The 27,682-nt window shown below is 39.4% G+C and overlaps 2 protein-coding genes across 6 annotated transcripts in view; one reads left to right on the top strand and one right to left on the bottom strand.

Annotated features, from left to right (window-relative positions):
- SUPT3H (SPT3 homolog, SAGA and STAGA complex component) overlaps positions 1-8,323 on the bottom strand; it is a 411,938-nt gene extending 403,615 nt beyond the window's left edge. For both annotated transcript variants that reach the window (XM_025261004.3, XM_025260996.3), the window contains exon 1: positions 8,136-8,323. The gene's annotated coding sequence lies outside the window, so the exon portion shown is untranslated. The remainder of the gene's footprint in view (positions 1-8,135) is intronic.
- Positions 1-27,682, top strand: part of RUNX2 (RUNX family transcription factor 2) — a 351,373-nt gene that overhangs the window by 39,334 nt on the left and 284,357 nt on the right. The window lies entirely within an intron of this gene.

The following is a 27,682-nucleotide window of genomic DNA, read 5'->3' as shown; positions in this document are numbered from 1 at the left end:
TCAAAAAATTTACTACAAACTACTGTCTGAGATGGGCCACATATGAAGCTTCTGATAAGACAAAAGAACAGAGACCTAAGGCAAGCAGCATTCTAGCTGGGTGGCTAGATCTGGAACATCCCCATAGCATTCTGTGGCAGGACCAACTCTATGCCAACATAACCCCCTCTCTAATCTGAGGGGCCTAAGGGCCAGGCAAAATTCATTCGACAGAGAATGTAAGAGCAGAGAAACAGAAAGAAGGTTTCACTCAAACTGAGCCTGAAAACCAAAATTCTAAAGAAGTTATGAAAAACCATCGATCTTTTTAAGCCTAAATTTGTCCTGTTTGTTCACAAAGACTTTTGGTGGGGGTGAGGGAGGAGGGGATAAGTACTTTTTTCCTACAAATATTAGAGAGAAAGAGGAAACACCATTTGGAACTCAGTTAAAAAAAAAAATTATTTTATCATCAGTCCAAGTTTGGGGAAAAATTAGACAGGAAAGCAAGTACTTTCAGGAACAGTCCTACAGAATCAGAATACATTGATTAAAAAAGGAACTTGTCTATCCCACTGAATTTAGAAAATGTTTCACTTGTCCCAAGAGAAACTGACAAGAGATATGACATCCTGGAGAAAATATTAAACTTAAAGATTATATGTTAACCCCAGTCTCCAAAAGCAGTCATGATTTAGGCTGACTCATGTCAGATCTGAGGGCATGCCATTCTGTGGGACTCTTCTGAGATACTGCCAGAGTAATTTTCATTTTGCAAATCCAGTCATCTTGCTTTAACACTCTCTGAAGAGGAGACATTTCAGAAAGTAACTTCATAGCAAAACTCCAGCTTTCTTAGATTGTGCCCCTACTGCAAATGTTTCATATCAAGAGTATTTATTAGTAAGAGGGAAAAGGTCCCAATTCTAGTTTATTATAACCATGATCATCCTTTCACAGTCAAGTTATTTAATTCTTAAATCAAACAGGTGGATAACATTTTTCTTGACATGATGAGCTGATAGTGCATTAGAATCTTTAAAATTATTTCCTGTGCCCACATTTTGTTTGATGATGGGGATAATTAACTTCTTTAGACATTAACTTTTTTACACATCAAAGTCCTATCATTCCAATGCTTTATTTCCTATCTCCCAGACATTAAAAAAAATAAATGTCGGTTAAAAGCAGAAGCACTCAAGTCAATTTTCTCTAATAAATATAGTTAACATGGAACTGAAAACCTACTGTAATCTTCTCAATGGGTTAATGTCCTACAGTTGTTTTAGCTTTCAATTGAAATGCAGCTGTTTGCCATATTTTACAAAATGAATTCAGATGTGCAGATGGAGACCTAGATTATTTCAACATGCCACAGTTTAAATGTGAACTCAAGGAATAAGTTCATCACTGATTAATACTTATATTTAATCCTGATCATTCAGCCAATAGCCAATATTACATCACATCTGTAAAATTCTGTTCCAGAATATAAAAACTGGTATCTTTTAATAAAAACAATGGAATTTAAGGATATACCCCTTTTCTTAGAAAATATCATGACAAAAAAAATGTTTTAATGTAATAAAGTTATACATCACAAATGTGAATTAAGGAAAAATGTAATGAACCTGTTACTCAGTTTCTGTTTATAGCTCATATTTTTAGTGACTAAATGACCAAAGAAATACCATGAAATATGTTTAGCCTAAAATACCTCAGAGTTGAAAACTTTTTACTCGTTAAAACACCCTCAAAACAATGTCAAAATCTGGATTGTGAAATCCATCAGTCTATCCATTTATTAAAAGATAGCAGAATTTTTTGTTTCATTCTTGAGAAAAATTAATTCAGCAGACCTCTGTACTGATTCTGAGTATCTAAGAGTCTCAATTTCAATCATTCATAATCTGAGCATCCCACATAATATAAAGTAATAATCCCAAATAATATAAAGTAATAATGTTCTGTTATAATCAGAACATTTTTATTTTTATAGAACTCCAAAGGCAGGAAGAGATTATGGTTAAACCAACACTATTACACACATTTCAGCTTTATTGCCTAAAAAATAAAAGCTCAAGTTATACCATGATATAAATTTCCTCCTGCCGTGAAAAATACCACCAAATGATCAATCACTGAGAATATAAAAAATAAAAAAAATTAAAAATTAAAATGTGCAAAATTTTAAAACTTCTATGTCTAGTTGGGGATAACACAACAGTAATTCCAATATATTTATATATACAATTCAAGTTAATACCTACTAGAACTTGGTAGTAACAGTCAACTAACCTCTCGTTTAGTTTCTTGATATGTCAAGAATAATTTGTCTCAGAGGAGTATTGTAAACAAGACAGTGGCTACAACATATGAGCACTCAAAAAATACACTTGAAAATATCAAAACACTTGTAAAGCACGAAAATTCCCTCTAGATAGATTATAAACTACGCTTACATATCTCAGTTGGCTACATGAGCAATTTTTTTTTAACCTACTGACAAAGAAGCTGTGACACACTGGTTAGAGACACATTAAGTTCTATTATTACATCTTTTCTTTAGTTCCATATTAATGCAGGTTTCTACTCTATGTGCTTTCTTTCTTTTTTCCCATGTGTTTTCATATACAGTACTCTCCTTAAGAAATATTGAGTTTCCTAAGTATTAACTCTTAAACGAGTTTCAAAAAATTTTTTATTCTTTGCAAAAATGTTTCTTACACACAGCCAATCTGCCTGTCAGATCATCCTAAAATACATGACATCCAAACCCTGACAAAATGGCAAGCTCACTTTTCCAATATCAAAAACACTTGTTTCTACATAAAATAATACACAATTGAGTGACAATGGTTAACTTTCCAGATATGTGCAAAAATTTGGAATCAATTATACTTCTAATAATAAGAAGTAAGTATATTTGACAAGGATGTCAAAAAAAGAGATCTCTTAAACATCAAGATTCTCTTCTAGACCAGATTCACATTTTAAAAATATTAAATGTTATGAGAAGTCCATATTAAGTACAAACAATTCAATAAAATATCTCATGTGGTTAAAAACACACTTAACGTGACTAAACAGAAAAAGGAGGGGGACATTTCCTGGAGGCATGTAAAAAAGAGATGAGTTTGCATAAGCATTTCAGAATTTATAAAGGATCTTTCACCTGTATTAGCTCACATTTGTTCAAAACCATCCTATTAGGCATGTGTTCCCCCCAACTAACAAAGAAGTAAGAGTGAAAACACTGGGTGAAGGCCACAAATCTAACACACAAAAACGCACTCTGATCTTAGATAACCCACAATATCCAGTCCACCTACACACATACAAAAATTCACCCATCTTCTACCTTAGTGCCTTAGTTTTAACACACTAAAATATGAATTACTGAGTAGTAGTACTAGGGAACTTGTCATTAAGTTTTCTTAGAGACTGATAACTTTAAAAATTAAGTTCAGGAATTCTTTGCTTAAAAGTAAATCTCAGGCAAACAGATAAACAACTGTAACGGGCAAAGTATAACTATGCACGCTGGCAGGCGGGAAAAAAAAAAAGTGAAAGTGTTAGGCGTTCAGTCGAGTCCGACTCTTGGCAACCCCATGGACTGTCGGGGGGGGGACCAAAGACATCTGAGGTTCAGAACTACAGTTTGAAAATCACTAATTTCATCCAAATCCCTCATTTTTCAGGTGAGGATACTGAAGTCCAGAGGGGTTTCTTGAACTGCCCAAGGACACATCACTATTTAGCGATACAGCTGGGATTAAAACTGAGGTCCCCTGACTTCTGGTCCAGAGTTCTTTCTACTATCCCACAAGGAACACACAAATAAAAGTTGATTATAATTAACTCACAAGTCCTCCACAATGTGTTTGTCATAGTGAACTTTGTTGTGAAGTATCTGTCTATGCCAACTCACGGTTTAGCAGGTAAAGAGCTGGGCTCTGGAGTTCAAATACAGGCTCTAACACTTACCAGGTGACCTTGGGCAAGTCACATCACCTCCCTGCCTCAGTTCCCTCATCTTTAAAAAGGAGATTAAAAGTACTCCTCTCATAGGTGACATCAAGTAATGTACACAAAGCACCGAGGACAGTGCCTGGTACCTAGAAATACTCGGTTCATCATGATGATGACGATGATGATGAACCCAACAAAAGTACAGTTTCTTGAAAACATATCCCAAAGTAATACTATTAAACATGCATATCCTCAGAGAAAGAATACTATGCTTAGGAGTAGTCTTTGAAAGATTCAGAAACAAATTAATATGAAAAAAAAGTGAAATATAAAGGATTCAGTCAAAAAACCTCTACAGCATTTGAAATAGCAAAAGTATACTTTAAGCTTTGTAAGTAATGTATATTTGTATATTTTATAATTTTAAAAGTTCACATATTTACTGCCCTGTGAAAATTCAAGGAACACAACAGTTTTTCAGCAACTAATACATACTATATGCCAGACAGAATGTTATTTTCATATTCATAAACTTAAACTTCAATATCCACTATTAGGCATTATCAGAGGCAGCAGTGTAAACAAAGAATCTTACATATCCATTCCAGAAAGTAAAGACTCATCAGTACCACCTATTAAGTGGGAATGACATCTTTGGATAAGTAAGATAGAGCATTAGTTTGGAACACATGAAGTGCCCATGAAAACATTGGTTTTTCCCTTAGCAGTTAGTATAGAGTTGTTTTGTGCAGGGAATATACTGGAAACAGATCAATTAAGCACCATTGCTGGGACTTACAGTATTATTTGTAAAAGACAATGATCTTATGTATGTGCTGATTCACAAATTAAAATACATGCAGTTTTTGCAGATTTAAGGCCAGTCTTTACTGGAGGTAGGAGGTAGACCAGTTGAGACCCAACCAGTTAAATTAACGTCTGAAAGACAACAATTTACACAGTTCTCGTCTGAAGCCTCCAGTAATCCTGTGAGGAGGTAGGTTAAGGTTAGGTCCTAATTCTATTTTACTGATGAGGAAATTGAGACCCAGAAAAGTTAAACACCTCAACTGAAATCATAGGGCAGAAAAGGTGTACACCTGGATTTTGGAATTAGTTAAAACGAATCCAAAATGCATCTCCAGATCCATTACTTGATAAACTTAAGGCTAGAGCAGCTAATACTTGCTGAGTACTTCTGTGCTTTGCTGCACCCAGCACTGCACCCAACACATCACAGAGGTTACTGCATTTAACCCTCAGCAGTGAGGAATCAAACCAAATGTGTTTGACTCTCAATAAAGTATTTTAATCCACTACACTATAAATTCAATTAACACAATAATGCATTAGATTGAACTATTATTCTTTACTATTTAAGTGAAACCAGTCTTTAACGTGGTAAGCAGATTTCTAACTAATTTCATTGCTCAATTTCACCATAAAGTAAAACAGGTATTATTTTCAACAAGAATACTCAATGTTCTGATTTGACTGGCATGGTCCAACCTTCTTTGCAGATTTTACAACAAAATATTTTTTTAGAGAAAACCAACAATCAAAGTACCCAAGATTGCTAGCCAATTATACTGAGAAAAGTATAAATTTTTAATTGTCAGTGGCTTAAGGGGACAGGTCACTTGCTGGCCTTATTCCAGACAGCTCATGTGTTATTTATGCACATAAGCAGTATCTGTCACTACTTTAAAGTGAGTACATTTCTGAGACCACAGTACATTTACTCCTCCTAAAATTATATACTCCAAATTTTAACAAGCTTAAAAGGAGGGTGACCATATTATTATGTGGACCCAACTGGAACATTTTTTAAAATGAAAGGATCCCTATTAATAATTATGCCGAGACAAACAGGCTCTAAACCATGACTGACCCAAAAAAGCAGGGTATACAGTAACCCTACATAAGAGCAATCCATTTGATTTGTATGTTATGGGGTATTCTCTGTATATGCTTTATTTATGAGCATCAAGTTTTTGTCCCAGATCCAGGGATTATCATCAGCCTTGAGACAAAGGGTACCACTCTACAGACACCAGACCAGAGTTAAGGGTGTGTTATCTATAAATAAAGTGGGTTTTTTTTTTAAGGTTTTCTTCAAAACTTAACTTTATAAACATTTGCTTAAAAAAAAAAACAAAACTCTATTTCAAAGAAAGCATCCTTGCAAAATACTGCCAAATTTCAGGCTTATCTCTTCAAGAGTTTTGAATACCAATAACTACAAAACTATTGCAATGGCCCAATGCTCAAAGTTTACTATTATAATTTACCAAATTATTTCTTATATAAAAAGTTAATGAAAAACACCATCTTTCAAACTGAAAAAACTTTAGGAATAAAAGAGTTGAAAGGTTTTCACTGAAAACTAACTAAAGTGATAAAAGATAGTGGACACCCAGTCACAGTACAATAATGGTTAAAGGAAACTCCACTTCATATTATTATGACTCTCCAGATGAATCTGGCATTCGCTGTACAACCTAGGAGTCAAAAGAATGCTTTGCTTTAATTTGCAAGCTGTAAATAAGTATTAACAGACCCAAGCTTTGAACTACAGTATTTGAATGAAAGGTATTATTTGAATATAATTATGATTCCCTAAGGCAACAAATGTTCTAAGAACTGGCTTCTCCAACTTAAAATTCAACCAAATCAAGAATTGGAAAAGGTCTCAAGGCCTAGATTCTAGACCTATGCTGTCCAACAAGGCAGCCACTAGCCACAAGCCGCTATTTATATTTCAATTAATTTTGTTTGCTTAGTTGCTAGGTCCTGTTGGCTTCTTTTGCAAACCATGGACTACAGCCTTCCAGACTCCTCTGTCCATGGGATTTTCCAAAGAATACTGCAGTGGGTTCCTTCTCCAGGGGATCTTCCCAACATCAATTAATTTAAATAAAATTAAAAATTAAATTCCTAAGTGCACTAGCCATACTTCAAGTGCTTAAGAGCAACTTGTGTCTAGTGGATACCATATTAGGACAGCAGAGATTACAGAATATTTCCGTAACGACAGGAAGTTCCACTGGACAGGGCTGCTCTAGATCTTTTCTTAAATGTTCCCAGAGACAAGAAACGTGCAATAGCACACTAAAGGGCACTTTATTTTTGCAAAATAGTAACTATCAGGAAATTTATTCATAACAGTCAAATCCATCCTCTCTCAAACATCCACCAGAAATTCCACGAGTTCCGTACTCAATTTGGTCTTCAAGTAAATCTTCATAGACAAATTTAATTCTACTTCCAAAGTTCTATCCCTCACATACACTAAGACTCTAGATCTTCCCCTCCCAGATAAATCCATCATCATTTCTTTGCAAGGAAATATTGGTAGCTTAAAGTCTATAACCTCATGGAGTTAAGCTCATTTATCCCCGTGTACATTAATAACACATTTCCAGGAACGCCTCTGAGCGCCACATATTACATTCCACTGCCCCCTATAAATCGAGGCCAGTTTCATTTTTTCACTTAGAAAGCCAGGTCACAGTCATTCTGAATTCCTTAAAACAGAGAGAGAAAAATGACAGGTAATTAACAGGTAATTAATCAGTGCTCAGAGCTTGCAATAAGCATTTAACCTGTATTATCTCATCTAATCCTCACATTTCTGAGATAGGCTACTACTACCCCCATTTGACAGACCAAAACACCCAGCCAAAAACACGCTAAATAATTTCCCCAAGGATCACAGATGTGGGGAGAGTCAATCTTTTCCTTTTCCAGGATGCTATACCTCTTCTAACACTACCTAACTCTTCTTTCACCTCGCCCATAAAGCAACAATTTCCTTCTTTAAGAATTCTTTTCCCCTAAACACGGCCTAGATGACAGGCGGAAGGTGCTCTTAACACACCCAGCGGTACCCGCTCTCACCCGCCCGCCCAACTCCCCTGGCCCCACGCCCACCCGCCAACGGGGAGGAGTCAAGGCCAACTCCACACTCCGCGGGCGAACCCGGGCGCCTCGCGGGGCCGGCGGCTCCGGAGACGCTGCTTCGGTTCTCCCCTCGGCCTCCGGCGCGAACGCCCGGGATCCCCCGCGGCCGTCCCCCAGGGACAGGAGCCGGGGCGGGGCCCAGACACGTGGGCTCGGCGCCCCTCTCGACCCCAGCCCTCTCCCCCGTCCTCCCCCGTCCCGCCCCCGATACCCCCTACAACCTCTGCTCTAAGAACACTTGTAGACACGGCTGGGCGTCCCGCGTGGAGAATGTGGGGTTAGAGATGGTGCGGTTTCTGCGGCAGCGGCCCGGGACACGCTTGGAAAAGGGCGGGGTGGGGGGCTGAAAGTGTCGAAAGGGAAAGGGTGGTTCAGCGGGGACGTGGTTGGGGTGGGGGGGGGCAAGATGGCGTGAGCCCGATTCTCACTGAGGGGCGGGGGTGGCGGAGGTGGAGGAGGGAGGGCTACGATCGCCCCCACCACTCTCGGCGCGGGCGCTGGCGCATGCGCGCTCGGCCAGGTGGCGCGCGGTCTCCTTTCCTGGGCCAGGCACTTCCGCCACACTCGCTGGGGGCGGGGCTTCGCGGCGCGCGCCTGCTGCCGCTTTCCCTGAGGCCGTGGTGCTTTGATCGCCTGGCCGGCGGGCGGGCGACCTCGAGCCACGCGGGGGCCTTTTTAGGACGAGGGCTGCTGGGAGAGGGGTGGGGATGAACAGAACTGGAGGGTGTTCAGGGCCATTCCTTTAAGAATGAGCTGAGAGGGCGGCGTTTTCGAGGGACGGAGGAAGTTTATTTTCAGCTTCAGGGCCGAGATTGGCCTCTAACGGTTTCCTTCTGAATTGAGATGAACCGGAGTCCCAGCGGGACTGTGCCTTTAGGATGGTGCAGGGAAATGGAAAGATCTGAAAGGCTTGCTTCCCCAGAGGGCCGCTCACGGTGCCGGTGTGAGGACAGGGGACCCTTTCTGAGACAGTGAAACATCCGGTCTTCCGCCAGCTCCCGCGTATCACCACTCCATCCTTCCTCTACAGGCAGTGGAAGATGTTACCCCGCAGCGACTTTTCCCCCCTTCCTCATTTTAACATTTAACGACTACGTTTTGATTGACACCTTTTTGCTATTTCAAGGCTTCTTGATGCATGATCCTGTATTTATTTTTCCTTAGTATTTTAGCTTGCTTCTCCTTATTTTTAAATCTTGACTCCCATTTTTGAGCTGTACATCCTGTCCTCAGGATTGATACAGATATATTTCTTTAAATAATACAGTCATAAGAGTGACTTGAGTTGCTTTCTTATCAAAGATTTAACTACTAACCTTTCAGTTTTTTAAGCGTTGCTACTTCGGTTAGTTTCTTGCCGGTGAATATTTGTGTTCTGAAATAATCCCTTCCTTCGTCCTATTTGCTTACATTGTTTAAAATAGCAACTTATTTGATTATTTCCTCTGTGGATTGTAGTTGAGTTCTCTGTTAATTTCGTGTTTAGGTCTCTTCAACCTCCCCAACGCTTAAATACTTGCCAAATAATTAAAGTTTCAAAAGAATAAATATGTTGAGGATGTAAAAGCTCACCATAATGTGTTACAAGGCTCAGTTCATTGGTAGAAAAAGTGTAGACTTTAAGGGAAAGTAACAGAGAAAATTGTCATAATTTCTTACGAAGGAAGACTGGTTTATAAAATTGTTGAAAAACCCTTTCAAGTACATTAGCAAGAAAATAGAAAATTAAGAGAAATACTAATATTAGATCTACAGAAATATAACCCAAAGGAGATCATTTCAATTAAAATTATGTTCCATCAGTGTTGCCATACTCGTATTTTCATGGGAGTTTTACCTGCATCACCTGGGGACCAGATATAACCTAGTTTTCAGAACAGTACCCAGACTTTACTCTCAAGCCACTGGTATCTGACCTACAATGATCACACACAATAGGAAAGGTGTCATGGAGAAAAGAAACTTAAGTTAAACAAGGTTCTGGTAGAGGGAACTCAAAATTTCACTCTTAGGAAATCGTGACATGCTGTTCACAAAGATCTTACCTTTGAAGTCACATGAATTAATGTTCCTACCTCCTGGAATCTGTTAAAATCTATTTTAAAAATTTGGCTTAGCTATAATTTTGTTTGTAGTTTGAGAGCATTCCTGTCCACAGAGTCAAAAATACTTTCCATTCAATTAATACCAAAGATCCTCAGTTATCAATACTACTAAAGTATCTTCATTATAACAATGCTAAAACAATGACACCAGTGCCGATAATAAGATGTTGATGACTACCAGCTTTCAGAAAAACATGTGATTTCCAAACATGTGGAGAAGACACACCAGGAGACCAAACTGAATTCATCACACCACAAAAAAGTCTTCATCCCTTGAACAAAGCCATTAAAGGAAAACAGCATTGCTACTGTAGACTTTTACATTCCTCTGGCATATTAACCTTAATATAGACTCACTAATGCAAACAGAAAGGAATATATACCTAAGCAAAAATACCTCTTGGCATCTTAAAAGATGACTAGATTAGTTAGGTAAGAAAAGAAGCCCTAATCCTCCAAATAATAGCAGAGGCCATGCATACTATGGAACCATCTCTGTGAGAAAGGAACTTCTCCTCCTGTGAATGCCATAGAACAATTCACTTCAGGTGACCTGCAAATTCTTAACTCTTTTGTGACCCATGACTCTTAATTATTTATTAGGATGCTTGTGGAGCCATTTTATCATTTTATCAATTATTTTATCCTTTGCTTAATTTGCTTTTCTAGTGTTTATGTAGTCACCATGGAAATAAACTGGGTAAGACTGCATATTATTTAGAATTCCATATTGTAATTGTTGCTATAGTCAATTAATTTCCTTATACTAAGAACAGGTTTTCAGTGGCAATCTCACAGTTACCTTGCTTTAATCTAAGAAGAAGTTCCGACCAAAACAGTTATTCAGTTCCGTGGTACCTGGGAAAGTCATTTTGTATCTTGGAGGCTCAGTTTTCACAAGTGTAAAATAAGGCAATCAAGCCAAGTAAAATACAATCTTGTAGCCCTAAAATTCTGTGCTTCTTTTAAATAGGCGTGACCAAAAGATGGATCTTAAGGTGTGCAGAATAGTTTTAGCTTTCATATTTATGCTTCCAAAAATTAAATACGATAATTAGCACCTATTACTAACTCTCAACTCTTACTAACTTTGTCAGACTCTTACTTTAGGCCAATTTGGATGTTCAACTATGTGCATTTTAAAAGACCAACAGGGAAAGGTATATATTAATCAAATTTATTGATACACTGGAGGAGGTGTAGCACATAATTATTCATAGTGTAATCAAATTGGCTTCCCAAACCTTCCAATTATATTCATATATTTCAAAGTAGGAAGAGTAGCAAAGTGATGAGAGAAGAAATACTAAAAGCAGCTTGTAGAACTGTAATCATGATCCATCCTCTTAGGAAACTCTCACTGCAGGTTTAACATTCCAGGATCTTTTAAAATTAGTGCTTGGCTGCTAGAAAATGATTGTGTTTTCAAGATTCCGATGGGAAGAGAATCAGAGAATATCAGGGTTTCATCAGGCCCCTGACCTCTCTAGACTTATGGAAACTTAAGTTGCTCCATTTGCATAGAATCTACTATATAAAACCTCTTGTATTGGAAACAAACAACTTTTACATTTCTACCTTTGAAAAATAGGGTCTATTTGTTGAGAGTTAGTAATAGATGCTAATTATCATATTTACTCAGCAATTATTTATGATGGGCCTACATGGGGTCGCTAGAGTCGGACACGACTGAGCGACTTCACTTTCACTTTTCACTTTCATGCATTGGAGAAGGAAATGGCAACCCACTCCAGTGTTCTTGCCTGGAGAATCCCAGGGACGGAGGAGCCTGGTGGGCTGCTGTCTATGGGTCGCACAGAGTCGGACACAACTGAAGCGACTTAGCAGCAGCAGCAGCATAGTGTGCCTGGCACTATTCTAGGAGCCACAGATATAGCAGTGGACAAAACAAAACTCCATGCCATCATCAAACTCACATTCTAGAAGGAGTTGGACAATAAGCAAAATGAATACTCAAATTATGTAATATATTAAAAGGCCATTAGTGTTAGAGGTGGAAAAATTATACAACAGAGAAGAGATTATGGAATGAGATAAAGCACAAAAGGAATAAGAGAATTGTGATTTTTATATTCGACTAGCAGGGTAGGGCTCACTAAGGAAGTGTTATTTGAATAATGACTTGAAGAATGTGAAGGCAGTACCTGTAGTTGTTTAAAGAAAGAGAATTCCAGACCATGAGAACAATGCACGCAAACGCCCTGAAGTGGGAACAGGGTTGGTAAGTTGCAGGAATGTCCAGAAGGCCATTTTAACTAAAGAAGAGTGACCCAGAAAGAAGAATAACATGTGAGGTCATAGAGGAACCAATGCATGACTCTCAAGTGTTCTGAGACACTGGAAAAATGACTTTGCCATTAACTGAGATGGAAAGGACAGGGGAGAGAGTATCTTGAGTGTATGTACGAGACCAAGAATCCAATTTTAGGCATAAATAAGTAATGAAGTACAGAGTTTGTATTATCTTTAGCATTTTTGCCATCCTAAGTTCTTATGAAAGTGAAGGAAAGTTTGTACCTCTTTTAATAATAATTCAATTTTTAACCCTGCTCACATAATAGAAGCCCATTTAGACCTGTCTAATATATGTCAAAGAATCTTTTATTTTTGCTTTAAGATGTGAGGAAGAATTCCCTGGAAGTCCAGTGCTTAGGACTCTGTGCTTCCACTACAGGGGTCACAGGTTCAATCCCTGGTCAGAGAATCAAGATCCTGAAAGCACATGGCATGGCCAAAATAAAGGAATAAAAGAAAACAATACTTGTTTTTCAGGGGATGAGGAGAGAGGGTCTATCAATACCTGAAAATAAAGTGGAGAATTCAGTTAAGACAAATATACAGAAACATTCAGTTCGACAAAGTATTTTCATGGAGATATTTAGATGTAAGTAAAACTGGATCTAATTCAGGGAATTGTTTGAGTAACTGTCTCCATTTTCTATTATGCATATACATTTATTTTTCTATGAAATGTGGAAAGAGGGAGGAAAATTAATCTGTACCATGAGTGAAGTAAACCACAGTATAGCTAATGCAACCTGCTGTTCCTAGTTCACATTCTGAAGCTGGATGCAAACCTGTATTGACTAAAGAATGCTCAGATCAATTGCTAGTGACCAGGAGTGAAAAGTGAAAGTGTTACCTGCTCAGCCGTGTCCGACTTTCTGCAACCCTGTGGACTGTAGCCCACCAGGCACCTCTGTCCATGGAATTCTCCAAAGAGAATACTAGAGTGTGTGGCCATTTCCTTCTCCAGGGGCTCTTCCTGACCCAAGGATAGAACCCAGGTCTCCTGCATTGCAGGCAGATTCTACCATCTGAGCTATCAGGGAAGCCCAGTGACCAGGGGTTTATATCAAAAATTTAATCAAGTTAATTTACTTTTATTTTTAGTCTTTCATGGATGCAGCAGAAGCTATATCCTCTTTCCAGAGTATACTTAAACTCATTAACCCAAAAAATATGGGCTTCTATGCCACCCTAATCCTAACACTAAACTTTCCCACTGGCTCAGCTGTAAAGAATCTGCCTGCGGGAGACCTGGGTTCAGTCCCTGAGTTGGGAAGATCCCCTGGAGGAGGGCATGGCAACTCACTTCAGTATTCATGTCTGGAGAATCCCATGGACAGAGGAGTCTGGCGGGCTACAGTACATATGGTCCCAAAGAGTCAGGCAATACTAAAGCAACTGAGCACATATATGCCACTTATTAGTATAATAATTTGTATTGAGAATGATATAAACTTCAGAGTTTTGTTGTGATGATTGCCTGAAAATGTACATAAGGTGTCTGGCACATAATAAGCACTTAATATGTCTTCTTTTTCATTATTACTATTAAGAAGATGGATGACTCAAAAAACCCAGTTTTGAAAAGTGAATAATAGTTGAACAAAATGAAAAAGGGTAATTTAGGCAAAGGGAGTAACATAAGCAAAGCCAATGTGTTAGAGGGAATTGCAACCCGTCCAGCACACTGGGATCACAGTGTGTAAAAATGGGAGCCAGAAACTTGGGAGGGGACAAATCAGAGAAAGTCTTGGGCGTTGTTTTATGGAATTTGGACTTTATCTGATAAAAAATGGGGAAACTTGGAAATATGTATTTTAATGACATTATTAAATTTGCCTGTTAGGAGGTTGGCAGTGATGTGCAAGAAATATTGGAAGGGTGAAAAATTGGAAGAAGTTAATTCAAGAAAGAGATGACATAGGCCAGAGCTATGTCAGTGGACTAGGAAATGATAGAACATGACGGATGGAAGAAATACTAAGGAAGTAGAATATAGAGGACCATAATATAACTAACTGGTAAGATATCAGGATGGAGGTAAGCCACAAGAAATAGAATGATTCCAAGTTTCCTCAAGTTACCGAGAGGCAAGTTAGTCATGTTAAGTTTAAGGTGACCGTACGAAATTGCAGGTAGCTATAAAGCAGTAGCCAACTGGACACTTCAGACAGAGTGGTGGAGATAGAAGCCAAAATAAAGTCTGGAGTTCAAGAGGGTAGATGCCCATTGGGAAACAGTAGTACACACTACGTAGCATTCCACACATGTCACTTAGATGTGGAATTTAGTCCTGTACCAGCTTTGGCCTGAAAACGTTCTCCTAAAGGATCTGTGGACACAACTGAAGCCAAGAGAGACAATGAAATGCCCAGAAGAGTATGCATAGAACAAAGACTGGATTCTACACACCCACATTCAGTAGGACAGGGAGAGGAAGAACTCGTGAAGTACACTAAGGAAGCAATGTTGTCATGGAAACCAGGAGAGCCAGGAGTTTCAAAGAGAGATGAACAGTACTAAAATGAGTTAGTTGGATTTAGCCCGTTCAAAACGACGTTTGGCAAAGCAGCTCCAGTACAGTGGTAGGATTCATAATTCGTGCTCTCCCTCAGTCATGTCCGACTCTTTGCAACCCCTGGACTGTAGCCCTCCAGGCTCAGCAGCTCTAGGCAATAAGACAGGAGCAGTTTGCCATTTTCTCTTCCAAGGGATCTTCCTGACCCAAGGATCAAACTCTTAGTCTCCTGGGTCTCCTACAGTGGCAGATGGATTCTTTACCACTAGTGCCACCTAGGAAGCCCCGAGTAGGATATGTGGGAAGTCCCTGATAGGATTAGAAATTTGATTGTGGTGACTTGAAAAAGGAAGAGTAGATAAGGAAGTTGAGAATTCAACTGTGTTATTCTTTCCAAGAACTTGGACAGTGAAGAAGCAAGAGAGTAGAGAAATATTCGAGGTCACAGAATACATTTTTTTAAGTTCAAGACCTTGAGTTTGCTCAAAAACTTTGGAGAAGATATCAGTAAAGAGGTTGAACACTTGATGTAGAGGAGGAACAATGGCAAAAATATCTGGGACATAAAGATGACAGTAGAACCTGGAAGAAATGGGAAGGTTTTTTTTTTTAACTTTTTATTTTATATTGGAGTATAGTCAATTAACAATGTTGCCATGGTTTCAGGTGCACAGCAAGGGGACTCAGCCATACATATACATGTGTCCATTCTCCCCCACACTCTCCTCTAAACAGGAAGGTGTTTTTCTTTTTTCTTTTTTTTTTTTTAACCTTTTTATTTTGTACTGCGGTATAGCTGATTAACAATGTTGTGATAGTTTTCAGGTGAACAGCTAAGGGATTTAGCCATACATATACACGTATCCATTCTCCCCCAAACTCCCCTCCCATCCAGGTTGCCACATTCAGCAAAGTTCCATGTGCTATGCAATAGATCTTGGTTTGTTATACATTTTAAATAACAGTGTGTACATGTCCATCCCAAATTCCATTAACAGTCCCTTCCCCCAAGAAACCATAAATTCCAAACAGGAAGTTTATTTTTTTTAATTTATTTTTTTACTGAAGGATAATTGCTTTACAGGATTTTCTTCTTTTCTGTCAAACCTCAACATGAATCAGACATCAGTTCAATTCAGTTCAGTCACTCAGTCATGTCTAACTCTTTGCAACCGCATGCACCGCAGCACGCCAGGCTCCCTGTCCATCACCAAATCCCGGAGTCCACCCAAACCCACGTCCATTGTGTTGGTGATGCCATCCAACCATCTCATCCTCTGTCGTCCCCTTCTCCTCATGCCCTCAATCTTTCCCAGCATCAGGGTCTTTTCCAATGAGTCAGCTCTTCTCATCAGGTGGCCAAAGTATTGGAGTTTCAGCTTCTACATCAGTCTTTCCAATGAACACCCAGGACTGATCTCCTTTAGGATGGACTGGTTGGATCTCCTTGCAGTCCAAGGGACTCTCAAGAGTCTTCCCCAACACCACAGTTCAAAAGCATCAATTCTTTGGCGCTCAGCTTTCTTTATAGTCCAACTCTCACATCCATACATGACTACTGGAAAAACCATAGCCTTGACTAGATGGACCTTTGTTGGCAAAGTAATGTCTCTGCTTTTTCATATGCTGTCTAAGTTGGTCATAACTTTCCTTCCAAGGAGTAAGCGTCTTTTAATTTCATGGCTGCAGTCACCATCTGCAGTGATTTTGGAGCCCAGAAAAATAAAGTCAGCTGCTGTTTCCCCATCTATTTGCCATGAAGTAATGGGACCAGATGACATGATCTTAGTTTTCTGAATGTTGAGCTTTAGGCCAACTTTTTCACTCTCCTCTTTCACTTTCATCAAGAGGCTCTTTAGTTCTTCTTCACTTTCTGCCATAAGGGTGGTGTCATCTGCATATCTGAGGTTATTGATATTTCTCCCGGCAATCTTGATTCCAGCTTGTGCTTCATCCAGCCCAGCATTTCTTATGATGTACTCTGCATATAAGTTAAACAAGCAGGGTGACAATATGCAGCCTTGACGTACTCCTTTTCCTATTTGGAACCAGTCTGTTGTTCCATGTCCAGTTCTAACTGTTGCTTCCTGACCTGCATATAGGTTTCTCAAGAGACAGGTCAGGTGGTCTGGTATTCCCATCTCTTTCAGAATTTTCCACACAGTAATTATACATCCCTTCCGTTCTGAACCTCCCTCCTTCTCCCTTTCCATCTCACCCCTCTAGGTTGATACAGAGCCCCTGTTTCCTGAGCCATACAGCAAATTCCCATTACCCGTCTATTTTATATATGGTAATGTCAGTTTCCATCTTACTCTTCCCATACATCTCACCCTCTCCTCCCCTCTCCCAATGTCCATAAGTCTATTTTCTATGTCTGTTTCTCCACTGCTGCCATGTAAATAAATTCTTCAGTACCATTTTTCTAGATTCCATATATATATACGTTCAGTTCAGTCACTCAGTCGTGTCTGACTCTTTGCAACCCCATGAATCGCAGCACGCCAGGCCTCCCTGTCTATCACCAACTCCTGGAGTTCACTCAAACTCATGTGCCTCAAGTCAGTGATGCCATCCAGCCAAAATATATGTGTTAGAATACAATATTTATCTTTCTCTTTCTGACTTACATCACTCTGTATAATAGGTTCTAGGTTCATCCACCTCATTAGAACTGACTCCAATGTGTTCCTTTTTATGGCTGAGTAATATTCCATTTAAGGGCCTAGATCTGATAGATAGAGTGCCTGATGAACTATGGAATGAGGTTCATGACATTGTATAGGAGACAGGGATCAAGACCATCCCCATGGAAAAGAAATGCAAAAAAGCAAAATGGCTGTCTGGGGAGGCCTTACAAATAGCTGTGAAAAGAAGAGAAGTGAAAAGCAAAGGAGAAAAGTAAAGATATAAACATCTGAATGCAGAGTTCCAAAGAATAGCAAGAAGAGATAAGAAAGCCTTCTTCAGCGATCAATGTAAAGAAATAGAGGAAAACAACAGAATGGGAAAGACTAGGGATCTCTTCAAGAAAATCAGAGATACCAAAGGAACATTTCATGCAAAGATGGGCTCGATAAAGGACAGAAATGGTATTGACCTAACAGAAGCAGAAGATACTAAGAAGAGATGGCAAGAATACACAGAAGAACTGTACAAAAAAGATCTTCACGACCCAGATAATCACAATGGTGTGATCACTGACCTAGAGCCAGACATCCTGGAATGTGAAGTCAAGTGGGCCTTAGAAAGCATCACTACGAACAAAGCTAGTGGAGGTGATAGAATTCCAGTTGAGCGATTCCAAATCCTGAAAGATGATGCTGTGAAAGCACTGCCCTCAACATGCCAGCAAATTTGGAAAACTCAGCAGTGGCCACAGGACTGGAAAAGGTCAGTTTTCATTCCAATCCCAAAGAAAGGCAATGCCAAAGAATGCTCAAACTACCACACAATTGCACTCATCTCACACGCTAGTAAAGTAATGCTCAAAATTCTCCAAGCCAGGCTTCAGCAATATGTGAACTGTGAACTTCCTGATGTTCAAGCTGGTTTTAGAAAAGGCAGAGGAACCAGACATCAAATTGCCAACATCTGCTGGATCATGGAGAAAGCAAGAGAGTTCCAGAAAAACATCTATTTCTGCTTTATTGACTATGCCAAAGCCTTTGACTGTGTGGATCACAATAAACTGTGGAAAATTCTGAAAGAGATGGGAATACCAGACCACCTGATCTGCCTCTTGAGAAATTTGTATGCAGGTCAGGAAGCAACAGTTAGAACTGGACATGGAACAACAGACTGGTTCCAAATAGGAAAAGGAGTTCGTCAAGGCTGTATATTGTCACCCTGCTTATTTAACTTATATGCAGAGTACATCATGAGAAACACTGGACTGGAAGAAACACAAGCTGGAATCAAGATTGCCGGGAGAAATATCAATAACCTCAGATATGCAGATGACACCACCCTTATGGCAGAAAGTGAAGAGGTACTCAAAAGCCTCTTGATGAAAGTGAAAGTGGAGAGTGAAAAAGTTGGCTTAAAGCTCAACATTCAGAAAACAAAGATCATGGCATTCGGTCCCATCACTTCATGGGAAATAGATGGGGAAACAGTGGAAACAGTGTCAGACTTTATTTTTCTGGGCTCCAAAATCACTACAGATGGTGACTGCAGCCATGAAATTAAAAGACGCTTACTCCTTGGAAGGAAAGTTATGACCAACCTAGATAGCATATTCAAAAGCAGAGACATTACTTTGCCAACAAAGGTTTGTCTAGTCAAGGCTATGGTTTTTCCTGTGGTCATGTATGGATGTGAGAGTTGGACTGTGAAGAAGGCTGAGCACCGAAGAATTGATGCTTTTGAACTGTGGTGTTGGGGAAGACTCTTGAGAGTCCCTTGGACTGCAAAGAGATCCAACCAGTCCATTCTGAAGGAGATCAGCCCTGGGATTTCTTTGGAAGGAATGATGCTAAAGCTGAGACTCCAGTACTTTGGCCACCTCATGCGAAGAGTTGACTAATTGGAAAAGACTCTGATGCTGGGAGGGATTGGGGGCAGGAGGAGAAGGGGACGACAGAGGATGAGATGGCTGGATGGCATCACTGACTCGATGGACGTGAGTCTGGGTGAACTCCAGGAGCTGGTGATGGACAGGGAGGCCTGGCGTGCTGCGATTCATGGGTTTGCAAAGAGTCGGACACGACTGAGTGACTGAACTGAACTGAACTGAACTGAGGGTTAGTTTTCTGGTAGTCTAGGGTCTTGGAGGCAGTGCTCCCACTCCAAAGGCTCAGGGCTTGATCTCCTTTTCAGCACTGAGGGAATCTGGAAATAATTTCTGTCCTTTTGGTTTTGTAGTCCATGAATTGGGCCAAAGTGTCAGTTCTTAAGTTGAATTTCCATTTCTATGGTTATTTTCTCTTTCGGCACTGCTGCATAAATGTAATTTTGCTGCAATGGAAGCACTGGTTTAAGTAGTTGGGGAGTCCTGTGGGATTAAGTTAGAGCTGGCATTGTGGTACACTTCTCAGATATAAGAGTTGATAGCCTTGGAGGATCCCAGTGAATGGCTTGTATATGAGTGCCTATTAGGGGCAGCTCTTAGTTTTCGTTACTTTGTCAAAAATCTCGTTACTCTCCTTAAGACTGCCTCTTTGACAGCAAGGTATCACTCACTTGTCCGTCCACGCCTCCTCATTCCCCAAGCCTCTGCACCGTGCCTTCTCACCTCCACAGTCGAATCCCGCTGCAAGCTCCACTCCTAAACAGGAAGTTTTTGATCAAAAGTCCAGGAAGTGGGATGAACCTTAAAATAGAAAAGGATTAACTGGAAGAAAAGAACAAGAACTTGAGGCAGTTCATACCCAATGACCCCAATTTTGAGATTCCCTAATATTTGAAAATAACTTCTATAGAACTTGTGACTTCCCCCAACTAGAAAGCAAATGATAAAGCAAAAACTAGGCTACTCAACCATATTCTAGTCATTTTTTAGTTACATTTTTCATATCATAGTGTAATATATTTATTCAGAACAATATCCTTCAAGATTTAAAAACTCTGCTGGTTTCTCTCTGGAAATGGATGTCATACATGATTTAAAAATCTGAACCAAGAGAATATTTTGTTTCAAGTTTTACCAAGAGAATTCTGTTAAACATTTTTGCTTCTCTACTCAATTTCTACTTTTATATTAGAAATAAAATTGTTCTTAACTCAGTCAAAAGTATTCAGTAACTCACTGTATAGCAGCAGTTCTCAAGTATGCTCCTGCAATAATCATCCCATTCTAATTAATGGTAGATGGGGAGAAAGCATACAAATTGAATTTTCTCAATTTTAAGTTATTCTTCCATAAATTTTTCTTAACCTTTTGGCCCTTGTAACTGATTATTTTGCAAAAAGAAGTGCTAATAGGTTACAAAATAAGTGAACAAATAGTAAAGTAATATTAATAAAACTTGAAGTTAGCCAGTCATACTTCATTCAATAATTTGTCTATAATTGGACACATGTTCATGGTTATAATTTTTATACTACATACCAAAAATACAGTCCATTTCTACTACCATTGTTCCAACAGTGTTGCCTTTGCTCAAATACTTGGAACCTAACTTAGAACTACTTCTGGGATCTGGAGAGATGTTCTTTTGAATACCTTAAACAATGGGAAAGCCAACAGTCACAGTCTGGAAGAATCTTAAAAACTTATTTTATAGCCAAGTAGGTAGGTGGGTGATCAGGCTGATTTATCCAGATGGGCCTTGCTTTAAGAAATATGAGGCTCCCCTGGTGGCTCAGTGGTAAAGAATCTGCCTCTCAATGCAGGAGATGCAGGTTTGATTCCTGGGTCAGGAAGATACCATGTGTCATGGGGCAACTAAATCCAGGCACCACAACTGTTGAGACTGTGCTCTAGAGCCTGGGAGCTGAAACTACTGAGCCCACTCACCCTAGAGCCAGTGCTCAGCAACAAGAAAAGCCACTGCAGTGAGAAACCCACTCACCAGAGCTAGAGCAAAGCCCTCTCAGCAATGAAGACCCAGCACAGCCAAAAATAAATACATACATAAATAAAAAATTTTAAAAAGAAATATGACATCATATGCGGAAATCCATATGTACAATCTATAGGTGCACAGAGCAGATGACAATGAGATGTTTCTGTAAGTGCTGATAAGACTAATCTCTGAAAGTTAGTTTGTCCAATAAACAAGTAGCAGATCACAGAAGGGATATAGATCAACACAAGCCTTAATTGTAACCTGACTAAAATACCAGATCTGAAAATAGGTTAGTAAGTTTCGAAGCACAGGAAAAGCAGAATTAGAATTAGAAATTGGCATAGCATATTTTTATATGGTGGAGGTGAATGGGAAAAGAGAAATGAGTCCGGCTATCAGAGTCCTAACATCATTCAAGGAAACAAATTAGGTAGCTAACTCCTCTTATCCTGATTCTGTTATGATCAGCAATCTTTGGATATTGTTCCAAATAATATTATGATCAAGCTGATTGTTGTTGTTCAGTCGCTCAGTTGTGTTCAACTCTTTGCGACCCTGTGGACTGGAGCATACCAGGCTTACCTGTCCTTCACCATCACTGCTCAAACTCATGTCCACTGAGTTGGTGATGTCATCCAACCATCTCAGTCTCTGTTGTCCCCTTCTCCTCCTGTCTTCTATCTTTCCCATCATAAGGGTCTTTTCCAATGAGTCAGCTCTTCCCATCAGGTGGCCAAAGTATTGGAGCTTCAGCTTCAGCTAATAGGATCGAGCCGATAGTATGGTTCATTCCAACCAACAGTTATATTTCCTCACTACAAATTGATAACTCAGCATTTCAGTTTTAATGCTGGTCTTATTTGAGTCAGGGTGAGTCAGCTTGGAAACAGGGATAATGTTACCTGGTAAAGGTTGGGACCAAACCCCAAACTCCACAACTCTACTGTGAGAGGCTCAGACAGCCCTCCTTGGCAGCACCCCAACCTGGAACCCTGCCTTCTTTCTGAACAACTTCAGGAAACAGATAAATTAGCATGTGCTTATTCACTTCATAAAAGGATCAGTTGCTTTATGAAAATATTTTAAAGCCCAAGGAACTTAAAGTGGATGTTATTCAGTCACTGAGAAATGACTTCTGAGTTCACTCAAATTCTTTAACCTTCACATAACTAGACTTGATGGTGCAGTGGGATTGAAATGAGAATGTATTCAACAGTCGCACATTTGAGAAGTTCAGCCGTTAAAGAAAGGAAGGAAACAAGATGGAAGACGGAAACAGTTATGGTGCAAGTGGAAAGAGTTTTGGTTCTTTTTTTGTTGGGTCTCCCCCTCATGTAAAAGACATTAGATTAGGAAAAAAGTAAGAAGGAGCTGACAGAAACCTGTGAGATAGCCATTGAGTAGATGAAGTGGAATCCAGGCTCCCTAAGAAGATTGGGTTTGTGCGGCAAAGGATGCAGGCATATCTCTTCTCTGGGAATAACTCCTTCAAAATTCCTCTGAAATATTAATATAATATTTAGGCACTTCTTCTAAATGCGTAGCTTTATTACTAGCGAATGGCTTTAGACTCTCTTTTCTCTGATCAGGTATCTCTCAGCTTTTTATTTACCAAATATGATTTAAGTTTCTCTCACAGTTAAAAGAGGAAGAAAGGTGTGATTCCTGTCCTAGAGGAACTTACCCCCTAACAGGAGAAATGGATTTGTAAACAAATCATTTGGGGTTTCATAAAGGTGGAGCATACTATGGGACCAATGAGTTTTACTTTTTAAATATATAAAGAATACTTTAAAACTATCTAATCCACTCGATTAGAGGCTTTTGTCTTTCCCAGCTTCCAGTCTTAACCTGCAGGTCTCAGTGTAGTTAATAGTTAAGCTTTTACAGATAAGTCCAATCAGTTAGACAACAAGCAAGTCATTTGCTTCAACAGGATAAACAGAACTACACACTCTAGTGAAAGTCGCTCAGTTGTGTCCGACTCTTTGCCACCCCGTGTACTGTAGCCTACCAGGCTCTTCTGTCCATGGAATTCTCCAGAGAATAATGGAGCTTGAACTCAGGGATTCAGGGATTGAACCCTGGTCTCAGGATTTGAACCCTGGTCTCCTGCACCGCAAGTAGATTCTTTACCATCTAAGCCACCAAGGAAGCCCACATACACTAAGGGATTCAGAATTATGTTATTGGGCTTTCCCTAGAGCTCAGTTGGTAAAGAATCTGCCTGCAATGCAGGAGACCTGGGTTCGATCCCTGGGTCAGGAAGATCCCCTGGAGAAGGAAATGGCAACCCACTCCAGTATTCTCGCCTGGAGAATCCCACGGACAGAGGAGCCTAGCAGGCTACAGTCCATGGGGTCGCAAGAGTCGGACAGGACTTAACTACTAAACCACCACCACAATCCCTGTCTTCAAGAAATCTGCAGTTCATTTGGAGAGCTAAAGATAATAGAGCATTTTATTTTTTGTTGTTTATATTTAAATATAATTTCCTTATTAAAGGGGGAAATAATTTGGCTGTACAGCCCCCTGCAACAATTCTAACATATTCTCCAGACAGGAGATATTTTAGGTCAGTGGAGGGAAGTCAGAAGAAAAAGAAGGGAAACCAAGTAGTTGTCGTATTAATTAGAAAAAACAAAACAAAAAAATCCTTTACACTTTGGATCCATGCTCCAATCTCCCTTTGATTATCTGCAGTGTGATTACAATATGCCTAGGTGTAGATTTGGGGGTGGGGTGCTATTTCTTCTGCTTGGTGTCCCCTGAGATTACTGTGGTTGATCTGTGGTTGGTGTCTGTCGTTAATTTTGGAAACTGCTCAGCTATTATTCAAGTATTTCTTTAGTCTCTCTCCTTGATCCTTCTTTTTCTGGTATTCCCATCACAGTTACGTTACACCTTTTCTCATTGTCCCACAGTTCTTGGATACTCTGTCTTAATTTTTTCATTCTTTTTTTTCTCTTTGTTTTTCAGTTTTGCAAGTTCCTAGTGACATATTTTCAAGCTTACTGAAATCTTTCTTTGTCTGTTCTGCTGAGCCCATTAAGGGCAGTTTTCATTTTGATTGCAGTGTTTTTTAATTTTTTTTATTTCTAGCAATTCTTTTTTAATCTTTCTTAGCATTTCCATTTTCCGACTTACATTAACTATCGGAGCTTACATTGTAGTCCACTTTTTCCATTATAGCCCTTAGTGTATTAATCATAGTTATTTTAAATTTCCAGTCTAATAATACCAAAAATATCTTCGTCATATCCAGATGCCATATCTTTGTCTGGTTCTGATCCTTGTTTTATCTCTTCAGATTGAATTTTTAACCTTTTAGTGCTCCTTGGAATATTCTGCTGAAAGCCAGACATGATGTATTGGGTAAAAGTAAGTGAGGGCATTCAGTGTATGAAGTTTTCTGTTTAGCTAGGAGTTAGGTTGTGTTCACTGGTGCTGCAACCATAGTGTTAGAGGCTAAAATTCCTCTAGCGTCTTTATTTTTGGATCCCCAAGAGATGCCTTCTTCAGCAGGGTCTGAGGCTTGCAGTTCTTTGAGTTGTAATTGTTTGACTGTATGTTTGTGTGTGCTCAGTCATGTCTGACTCCTTCTGTCCATGGGATTCTCTGGGCAAGAATACTGGAATGGATTGCCATTTCCTCCTCCAGGAGATCTTCCTGATTCAGAAATTGAGCCCATGTCTCCTGCACTGGCAAGCGGCTGCTTTACTACTTGAGCCACCTGGGAAGTCCTACAGTCTATGATTACATTTCAGGTTTTCAGTGAGCCTGTGTCCCTAGGCTGTGTCCTTCCAGAGAACTCATCTTTTCCTCCTCAGCTTTGCTGCTGTTCAGTTGCTCAGTCATGTCCAACTCTTTGCAACCCCATGGATTGCAGCATGCCAGGCTTCCCTGTTCTTCACCATCTGCTAGAGTTTGCTTAAGCTTCTGTTCACTGAGTCAGTGATGCCACCCAGCCATCGCATTCTCTGTCGTCCCCTTCTCCCCTTGCCTTCAGTCCTTCCCAGCATCAGGGTCTTTTTCAATGAGTCAGCTCTTGGCATCGGGTGGCCAAAGTACTGGAGCTTCAACTTCAGCATCAGTCCTTGCAATGAATATTCAGGGTTGATTTCCTTTAGGACTGACTTGTTTGATCCCCTTGCAGTCCAAGGGACTCTCAAGAGTCTTCTCCAGCACCCTACTGAGTAGCTTAGAAGGACTAGAGGGATCTGGAATTGGATATTTCCCTTCCTCCAGATACACAGCTAGAGGAGGCTGGAATTAGGTATTTCCTTTCCCTCAGGATTTCCCTGGTGGCTAAACTGGTAAAGAATCCACCCGCAATGCTGGAGACCTGGGTTCAATCTCTGGGTTGGGAAGATCCTCTGGAGAAGGGGAAGGCTACCTACTCCAGTATTCTTGCCTGGAGAATTTCATGGACTATAGTCTATGGGGTTGCAAAAAGTCAGACATGACTGAGCGACTTTCACTTTCACTTTCCCTCAGGTCAATTAGGCTTTGGTAAAACATTTTATCTTGGGGGTAAGCTAAACCATCTGTCTCTCCAGTGTTTGGGGCAGTGGTTTGCCCTGCAACCTCAGTTCTCTGATGGATCTATGAAGAATTGTTGATTTTCAATTATATTCAGCTTTTTTCTATTGTTGTGAGGATGGGAGTGACAACTTCCAAGCTCTTTATGTGTCAGACTGGAGACTGGAAGCCTACTCCAATTTCATATATAGAAATAATCTATGAATTGATGTTGCTGTTGTTGTTTAATCACTAAGTCATGTCCGACTCTTTTGGGACCCCCAAGGACTGTACCCAGCCAGGCCCATCTGTCCATGGATTTCCCAGGCAAGAATACTGAGTGGGTTGCCATTTCCTTCTCTAGAGGATCTTCCCCACCCAGGGATGGAACCCGTCTCTCTTGCATTGGCAGGTGGATTCTTTACCACTGAGGCACCAGGGAAGTCGAACTTATGAACATTAGACCCCTAATTTCTATCAGTTGAAGCCACTCTAGTATCCAGTGGTAGAAAGACACACTGTTTTATGCTCGGATATAATTTTTAACCTGAATGCTGAGTCTCCCAATCCACTTGAGCTCTATTTACTCAATTGTAAAATGAGGGTAATATTCACTCTTCCTAAGTCATAGGCTTGCTGGAGAGTAAAGGAAGACTATATGAGAAAACCTTTGGACAAGAAGGAAATGTAACAAAAATTCAATGAAAAAGGAGACAGTTTCTATGGTTCTTTATACTATAGCCTATAAAGGTAAACATTTCAAAAGTCACACACTATTTAACCCAAGAAATTTTTAACCACTATATTAATTATAAAAAGATTATTTGCTTTATGAAACAACTTCTTAATTCAATAATTGCTTTGAAATTAAGATAGAGTTTAAAGCTGAGTAGATATGATCAAGTGATGGGTAATTATAAAGCTTTAGTACAGGAAACTCCCATATTCTAATTTATTCCATAATTACATATATGATAACATAAACTTTAATAATATGTATAATTATTATATGTTATTGAATACATTTGTTTAAATATTATATAAAACAAAAAATAGAGTCCATATTAATAAAATATCTGAGATTATCAGTTACATATTCATCTAGGATTTTTCTTAATGTTTTTAAAAATTTGTTTTTTGTTTTGTTTTATTTTATTTTGATTAGGATTTTAAAATAAATCTTATTGAGGCATAATTTGCATATCATAAAATACACTTATTTTTATTGTATAATTCAATGGTTTTAAGTAAATTTACCATGTTGTGCAACTACCACCATAATTGAGTTTTAGAACATTTCATCACCCCAATAAAATCCTTTATGTGCATTTATAGTTAATCTCTAACCTTAACCCAACTCTGATCCCTACCTGTACCTTGTGCAAAACTTATGCTCTCCCCAAAACTCCTGCACGGTCCAGGAAGTTGATAGTCTTGCGCTCACCTCTAGTTCTGACTTCCCGATTCCACCAGATTTGACTCCTCCCCTTTGTTCTGTATATTCCTTTATCTCAGTTTCTGCATCTATTTACCCTTGGAAGTCAGCCACTTTTTTGGACTTCTATTATCTAAAAACACCATTCTTACAAGGCCTCTTTGTGTAGAGTGAGTTCTACTAAAGTTAAGGAGACATGAGGAATTACAGTGCTACAACACAGATAACTTAAAATTGAATACAATACATCCCTGTTTTGAAAATGCCTGCAGCTGTACTGTCTGCAATTTACTTCGAAATTCTTTTTTTTTTAGAAAGATTAACTGCTGGAGAGATAGAAGGATGATAGAAGTACAGATGCGTGATA

This window comes from Bubalus bubalis, chromosome 2 (assembly GCF_019923935.1).
Source record: "Bubalus bubalis isolate 160015118507 breed Murrah chromosome 2, NDDB_SH_1, whole genome shotgun sequence".
Lineage (NCBI taxonomy): Eukaryota > Metazoa > Chordata > Mammalia > Artiodactyla > Bovidae > Bubalus > Bubalus bubalis.
Note: the sequence above shows the minus strand (reverse complement) of the source record. Positions and strands in the feature narration are given on the sequence as shown.